This window comes from Pollicipes pollicipes, unplaced genomic scaffold (assembly GCF_011947565.3).
Source record: "Pollicipes pollicipes isolate AB1234 unplaced genomic scaffold, Ppol_2.1 Scaffold_4226;HRSCAF=4973_pilon_pilon_pilon, whole genome shotgun sequence".
Classification (NCBI taxonomy): Eukaryota; Metazoa; Arthropoda; class Thecostraca; order Pollicipedomorpha; family Pollicipedidae; genus Pollicipes; species Pollicipes pollicipes.
In genome coordinates this window covers 5,303-14,162 of record NW_023596449.1, presented here as the reverse complement: position 1 = coordinate 14,162, position 8,860 = coordinate 5,303, and the positions used below count along the sequence as shown (strand labels likewise).

The 8,860-nt window shown below is 45.6% G+C and overlaps 1 long non-coding RNA gene across 1 annotated transcript; it reads right to left on the bottom strand.

Moving 5' to 3' along the window:
- Positions 1–3,227: 3,227 nt before the first annotated feature.
- Positions 3,228–8,207, bottom strand: LOC119096164 (uncharacterized). Its single transcript, XR_005094017.1, has 3 exons — positions 8,138–8,207; positions 6,388–6,458; positions 3,228–3,573 (listed from the first exon to the last, which is right to left on the bottom strand). It is a non-coding gene; the product is annotated as an uncharacterized LOC119096164 (long non-coding RNA).
- Positions 8,208–8,860: the final 653 nt, after the last annotated feature.

Below are 8,860 nucleotides of genomic sequence, written 5' to 3'. Positions count from 1 at the left end.
AACATAATGTATCTAAGAACATACCACCTATCGCAATTATTGACGCCTATTCAAATGCAAAAATCAAGCAGCCTTTATGATTTTGGTCACAAATAACCCTAGAAGTCATACAAGGTCACTACCTTAAATTAAGAACCAGTGGCCTCTTGCTCAGAAAATATATCTAGGTTCACAACGTTTGCATTACACAAAACTTTAGACACCAACCTGGAGTTCGACCTTATTTGACCCAAAGATTATAAACCAGGAACCTCAAATTTTGAAGCAAGTGAGTTCACGCACAGAACAACACACGCTGTGAACTTAATGCCTTCACCCTTCTTAGTTTTTTAGTTTTAGGCGGGGAGATTGAACCCCGACCAGAGCGAAGGGTGTTTCAACCGGCTACGCGGCGCACGTGGAAATGTTTTACTTTTGTATGGGGGTCTTGCACTCAAATAGCCATCTCGAAAAAAAAGTTGGTGCGGTTAACAGTCCTGACCTCTTAAGACACATGCACTTCCAGTTTCTGAGCCACGCGCCCGCGAAATGTGTGAACAATTTTGGGGACGATATTTCCAGGTCACTAAGGTATCAGTAACGTCACAATAACGTCATCAAAATCTTACCATTCCATTAGTTATGTGGTGATAAGGGTCCAACAACAAAGTGTAACTGTCGAATCGTTTCCTGCCTGGAATTCGTGAGCACGATTTTCAGATATAACGGCCGTCAATTGGCTCTCAATCAGTGTGCATGGCACGATGACGTATTCAAAACGACGTCTTGAAGAGCAATGTTTACTTGACATAGATGTTGTGTTGCCTAAAGGCGGTGTTTTCACTTAAAAGTATGCTGATAGCGAGTAAGTAAGCTTATCTCATCATATCTGATGCATTCTTCAATATCTTCAAATCCGAACAATTCCTTGGAAACTGTCTTCGCTGACAGGCATTGCTTGACTTTTACTTGTCAAGGGTCAACTACCGTACAAAGTACATGTAAATGTTCAATATCAAAATATCCGCTTTTCATTTACGTACAACTATGAAAATTTTGGCGTGACTCTACCGCGCCGTTCAGTAATCATTCTGAAAAAGCATGTGTGGGGGGGGGGGGAATTTACCCAGCCACCCAAGCTTGTGTTTTTCTTAATATTGTTCTAAGCCCTCAATACCAACATTAAAAACTTGCGTTAACACTCGTCTAAGGCCGGGAAGCGTCACGTCCGGTGAAATTGTTAAGTTATGTCAACAAATAATTCTTTGGGAACATCATGGAGGTCAGCCGTTAGTTCTGGATTACAAACATCAATGATCAGGCATTTATGAGCGCCTTAATGGACACATTCGAGACGCACGTTTACGGGAAGTGAATACACTATCAGAGGAACACATTGTAGACCGACGCACCGCAATGGAGTATTGCGTACTAATCACAATCCTAAAAGTAAAACTTTCATAAGAACAGCTTATACAACGTTGACCACAGAATATTAAAATAGCTACACGGTCGCAATCCTCATCCGAGGGTGAATTTAAACACACACACACACACACACACACACACACACACACACACATACTTGTGTGCCGTGCTTTACGGGACACCTGACTCAGCCGTCACTACCGAGAACCACCCGAACGAATGGCGGCATCGCAGCCAAATTGGAATGCCATGCAGCCATTTGGCCTTTTAAGAACAGGATGGGTCGTTCGAGGGGTAAAGCTGTCATCTTTAGCTTACACTGGCAATTGAAAATACCGAGGACATAGTGATAACAGAGGACCGTGTGTGACTTTTCTGTCATATTCAGCTGTATATTGAGGACCAGGAGTTGCACCTGGAAATTAATGACAAAGGGACAAAGGCTCTCAGGTCGGGGGCCTCGAACATCATTCAGAAGAACTCCTTGGGGGTTGCTGGGAAACTGAGGGCCCCTTTACCAGTGAGGGACGATGTCGAACAGTCTGTTTTGGATATTTGTCGACAAATGTATCGCTTGAAACCAACATGTTAATTAATCAGCGAGGCAACGACCATCTCATAAACCAGTGTCGCGGCCACCTTTGAAAGATGACGGCGACAAAACCAAACACGGCCAGATATCAATATGCTACCTTGTGCACAAGCGCGCAGCCAGAGCCTTGGCAATGGGCCAGGGGCACGCACAAGGTTGATAAAGGGCTCCCCATAGTGAAAGCCCACCCCCAAACAAAAATATCGCTGGCATTGGAGTGCCCCATTGTGCCGGCCGGGGCTCTGAATAGTCTTCCAGCCGACCTTTCTGGCCTTTGGGCCCTCAAATCAGGTCCTTAATCGTAAATCCCGAAGCCCTTCGGGTCCCCTGAAACCTTAGGCAGGGGAACGTGCCCCCTGTGGCCTTCCCTCCCTGCGCTCCTGCTTGCGCGTCAGGCTGTTGGTTTGCGTTCAGATATAGGCAAATAACGGCGGATCGTACGCTTTCTGCTGCTTAATTCATTCATCTATCAATATAACAATCGTTTTACTCTATTTTATCATGGTGCACTTTCCGGTCGTCCCGTTAAAGTCTAAACCAAGTCGGATAAATAGTAGCATACGCCATGTTAATACCTGCTGAACTTCTTACCTGCTTAATCTTCCGCCCAGAATTGCAATCTCGCCACACTGCCCTTGGTGAGCACTGCTTTTTCACCATTCATCAGCTCCACATACACAGATTGCTACTCTAAACGGGAGCAACAACAAGGAGATCGTTTTTGTCGTTGCGAAATTTACTAGCGAGCATCATACAAACGTGAACGATGTCGACATCTAATGTGTAAGTCACTGAGACTCATTTCGCCTTACGACGTGCTCTAACAATCACGTTATGGACATGGATTTAACATCTCTCCTTGAGCGCTAGGACAGAGCATTTTCTGCTGACAGGGCACGTAAGCATGCAGCTTGGCCAGAAACCTCCATGCAGCTAACAAACAGGCCAAGCTGTCTCATCACAGCTGCCTTTTCCGCATTGCACCAGGCAATACGTCTTTTTGCCAGTGGTGTTTTTTTCCTGAGCGTCATCGTTAGTCTCTCGATGTGAAGATGTCTCCTCCGGAAACAAGTCTCCCTTCCCCTCTAGGCTTTTTGTCCAGGTAGGACATTTGCGACCTCCACCACACAATCGTCTTCACCCATGTCCTCCGGACCGTCCTCTTCTGCCATTGGTGCGCTCTTGAGGTGGTCGACTTCGTCCAGATTTTTCCCTTTGCAGACAGAGATGCCATTCTTGGTTTATTGGTTTTATACAACACGCATCACATCCCAGCCTACTCCTGTACATTTCGCTTCGATCCTGAGCATAAAGCACAGCGACTTTAAAACATGGAAAAAGGAAAACAACATAACTGACCCAAAACGGAACGCCAACTGTATTCTCGCTCCGTTGTTTCGTAATCTACGAACTACACACTGCACAACTACATCTTTAGAATACCGCTCCGTATTTAAGATCATCTAGAAAATGCATGCAGTTCGGCTCCAATGGTAATTTGCAGGCCGTCCAATGCTTGAAAGCGGAACTTCAAATACTCGCATCCTTAACGAGTGTCGCTCTCGGGGAGTAATCTGGAAAGCCGAAAACGGGTGAGATATGAGAAATTTCAGTTCAGAACAGGATTGTGACCCCCACGTGAAAGAAAGTTGTGCTCGTGTTCAGAAGCGTGGGCATGCACCACGCTGATGGCTCACGGGTGGTGGAATTAAAATAACTGTGCAATAGTCGTGTTCCGAAAGATAGCTTTCCAGTTCGCAGCAAATCCGTGAATGGATATCGGAGGCCACAGGCCTCCCGTCCGCGTACATATTACCCATCTTGTTAGAGCACATACACTGCCGTCGAGAAGAAGGAAGTGATGGGGCGACGATGGGGGCGGAGAGAGGGGGACAACAATAAATCGTACTAAGCTCTAGCCACGCAGTCAAACTTAACCTGAAATTAGGCCAACGACAGCAGAGTCGCCAACATTCATCGCCAACGCGATCAGCAGCTACCGTGATTCAAACGGCCCTCATGCATGGTACGCGCGCCCGTTGGCAAACTATGGCGTGCCTGTCTTCATTCCTGTAGCCACGCACGCACAGCTGCGATGGGAATCGATTTAGAGAAGAGCAACAGTTCCAGTATCATCGCTGGCCGCATGCGGCAAATGCGAGTCCATGCCCTGATGTCCTAGGCTTACTACGCCCTGCCAATGCCATGCTGTTCATGCACGCCATACGGTTAACGGTCGTAAGACAACGAGGCATAACCGAAACGAGTTGTGGTAAAAAGCTTATTGCCTCTAAGCTCAAACAATGCATCAATAAGAATGACGAACTACGACAGGACAGGCGGCGGTGGCCCACAGACCGTCATCCCAGTCCCCGGGCGAGTACGCCCCCCTACCCCAAGTGTATGTCTACTGGCTGGTTGGCAAGAGTGGACAGTTTTCTGATCACTGCCATATCGCGGGTAGTGCAGGATGAAGGTAGTGTGCGCCATGATGCAAACATTATGATATATTTGATTTATGATTTTGTATCGAGTGCGTATTGTGAGTGTGATTGCACGCTATATGTGAATGCATCAACAAAAATTACAAAAAACCAGACAACCAAACCGCTGACCTGACCATCGCATTTGAAACTATCCGACGTCACACCGTGATACTGGCCGCGAAACAGATGGGAGGCAGCCCCAATGCACACCAACGCCGCAACTGTTTTTGACAACGTGACACGCTGGAAGACCGACACCCCTCCTTGCTGCGGATGGGCTTCTCCACGCCATTGCGAGACACTCGTCTGTCTAGCCCCCGCAGACGAGGTCTCTTCGCAGGCATTTTGGTCTGCCCGGAGTGCGCAGACCAAAACCATGCTTAGTGTCCCCTCGATGGATTTTTGGCAACACCGTTATGGCCCGGAGCCGGATGTGGCAGCCAAACCCGCTACCACAAGCTATGTTCAGTGAGCGGCCGGACCCCACGCTCATGAAAGCGTCGGTGATTCCCGCGCAAACAAACCGGCGTTGGTGATGTATATTATATATATATATATATATATGTATATATATGTATATATATATATATATATATATATATATATATATATATATATATATATATATATATATATATATCATTGATCCCGTCGTAAAATGCGTAAAACAACATATAGTAATGATCCAAGGCTTGGTTCAATCGTCCCATTCATGGGAAATAATTAAAGAAACTATGTTGCAGCAAACATCCTAAGCCATACACATTTCACATACAATGCAAAAACCGAGACTGCCAGTGACTTAAAACTTTTTAAAGCAGCTTCTGCACCCCACCTGTTCGAATTTGGCAGGGAAACTGCTTACGAGGCCTATTTCCACCATCGCCAATGCTTCTCATTGTTCTTCGGGTAGCCGTGCCCGCGGTAAATAATCTCGAGGACCCATGAGCTCGAACTCTTGACCCGAACACCCCAAAATCTGTCCTTCCCGAAGAATATCATGCTCCATATTGCAAATAGCATATGAAAATGCTGTTGCGCGTAAGTCCTTAAACATCCCAAATATAGCCTGAGTTACCTTTGTTGCAGAAAACTTTCCGGAGGACTTCTTTTAGAGGACTAAACTTCTTTAACTCTCCCAGTGGTATACATATAGGCCACCTGAGAAAAAAAATGTTTTTGCATGTTTTCATTAAAGAATGACGCCATGCACCGGTGGTGCCACAGAGAAGGAGCACTAAATGTTGACAAGACCATTCAATGACGCGGATGCGGGTGTACCTACATAATTGCAGGCCGCGATATGTTAGTGGTGTTGGTGCAGGTGGTGGTGGCGTTGGTTGCAGAATAAAGTGGGGCTGGTACAGTCGACACGTGCTTGCGTAGACCAGCAACGAGGATGGTGGAATGAGGTACCAAAATGACGTTACACTGAGGTCACGCACCATGCAGGAGCTGTTATGGTCACACACTGGTAGGGGGGGAGGCAGACATTGGTGGTGTTGGCAGGATCAGACACTGGTGAAACTGGCAGGGCAATGGGGTCAGCTGCATGGAGCCGACACTCGCATGGAGCTGGAGGGGTCAGACACCATGGTGGGATGGGTAGACCCAGACATTGTGGTGGGGTGCATGGTGTCATGCACTGTAATGACATCCTACTGGTTAAGGCACTGATAGGGATGGTGGAGCCAGGCAGTGTAGTGGCATATTTGTGGGGGTCGGACGATGCAGTGGTGTTGGCAGTGTTGGACAATGTGATGGGGTAGATGGAGAAAGAAAAGCATGCATGAAATGCTAGGTTAGAGCTGATGACAACAAATTCTACATGTCACAAATGCTTCACACCTTCTTCAGAGTAGTCATTTCCTAAATAATTTGACTTTCCTGACATCAACTGACCTGAATCAAGCCGGTCGCACTAAGGCTTTCTGGTCTTCAATCGCTTCAATGTCCAGTGGCTATCACATCACCTGAAACAGCAACAATGCTAAAAATTATTCAGTGGGTGGAGATTAACTAAGGACTAAGTAAGCATTTTTTGATTTTAGCGCCCCGGAGGTGTTCATTGTATCTTAAACGTGAGGAACGTATGGACTTCCCGACATAGACTCAAACAAAACAGGGAATACCCCTTTCGGTGACCATTTTTTTGGCAAAACATGCTCAGGCTGAAATCGAGGGAGGTATGGACCCTATGCCCCTTTTAGAGCACAAGGTCGTCTACAGAGCAGAGGACCACCCAGGTAGGAAAAAATTTAGTCTATTCTTGCAAAAAATCAGCGACCAAATTTTAACATACAAAGCTCATCCTGGCCGATTATGCGAACGTGATATGTGCCTTTACATGCGATGTGTGCTAGCTTAAAATAGTTCACATGTGAAGTGACGTCTGACGCGTGATGTGCGATGTCTGTTCAGTTGAAATCGCTTGCATGTATAATTGATGCGCGACCGTGATACCTGTTAACCTCAACTCGCTTGTATGTTTGAATGAAGCGTAATGCATGACGCCTACGTGCTTGAATTAGTTTGTATGTACACGTATTGTCGCCTATTCTAATTATTAGATAAGCACCGTATCGTGGTAACGGCTAGCAATAACTTTTTGTTTAATCCTCTAAGAGTTGGTGTCCTGTAAAAACTGGCTTTCTATTTCCAAAAAAGCTGAAAAATCGAGTAGGGTCACCAGCAGGCAATTTTGAATTTATTTATGCTACTTTTTCGATATAGGCATGTTGCCGAAATATCAACTCAACTATATCTTTATTCTCCCGGTTTTTGTTCGACGAATAAGGCTATTAATATTGTCTTAGCTATGTGAAAAATGCTCCTCTGCTAATGCTAATGCACTGAACAACTTACGTAATCTTGCACAACATTGATTGAGTCAACTGACGGCCGTTACGTCTGAAAATTTATTCACAAGCCGGATATGAACGACGCAACAGTCATATGATGGCTTGCCTTAATCGCCCCATGGCCAATAAAATGGCAGGATTTGAAGCCATTAGGCGTTGTGGGTGCCTGGGTGACCTTGAAATAGTCACCACGAATAATAGTCGCTCCTTTGCAGGTGTGTAGCTCAGAAACTAGAAAGGTTTAGAAAATTAGAAGGGTGCTTAAGAATGGCAGGACTGTGTAACATACTGGATGATCTTCAAGATGGCTAATTTCAGTTGAAACCCATACAATGTGGCACACACCCTTTTATGCTCTGGTATCTACAACACACTAAGGTTCCGATGTATGGAAAACCTTCTGTTTGTAATTATTTCCCCTTCAAGGCTAAATTGTTGCCCAAAGCCTCTAAAAACGTGTTGTTCTAGGGGGTTGGGGAACATGTCTGTAAGTACCTAACGGCAAACATTTTTTAAATGTAACACAACACTCACTGCAAATGCATGAGAAAAACTGCAAGCATCCCTTACAAACGTCTGGTCTAGCGTGATAAACCTACCCAGACAATTGCATAATATTGCTGAAGTCAATCTCTTCAACCACCTTCAAAAGCTAACACAATGTTTGCCACTTCAGCAACTATCCTTATCAGCACACCATTCTCCAATCAATGAAGGCAGATCAGTCCTCCATTAGCTACAGTTGTCGGTAAATAGGGTTCACCAATCCCTTTCGAATATTCACTACTCACTTTTCAAAACCTTGCCGGACGACAATAACTTGAATCCAACGTAAGCCCAGTCTTCTCGTCCGAGAGGCCACACAACCGCAATGTCACCGTCGCGCTCGTTCCAAGAACGCGCAATGGCGGCGATAGAGCTACGTATCCCATGTGACTTAACACAATTTACATTAATATCTTTCATCACCAGTTTCAACGTGATTCAATGTGATTTGAATGCTTACACCAAACGCAAACAACTTACAAGTGATGAGACCATATCATGGAGCAGCGTGATTTCGCATTTCCTTATTCATCTCTATTCTCTTCCACGTGACCTTGCCACCTGAAAAACTTACACACGCGCGCAGTTCGTCCAAGATAACACACTTAACACAACCGGAAGTAAAAATGCGTATTATCACGTTTTTCGAGGACCAGCTGAAAATCGAATAAACATGTTCAAACAAGACTAAATATATCATTTAAGGCCTCTGAAAACCGAGGTCCGGCATTTGGACCTCGGTAGTGACTACCGGACCTCGGCAGTGACGGGTTGTTGGGTGTGTAAGCGGATTTGGTCCTCTGTTTTCACGGCACACAAGAGCACACACACACACACACACACACACACACACACACACACACCACACACACACACACACACACACACACACACACACACACACACACACACACCACACACACACACACACACACACACACAAAACGCACACACACACACACACACAC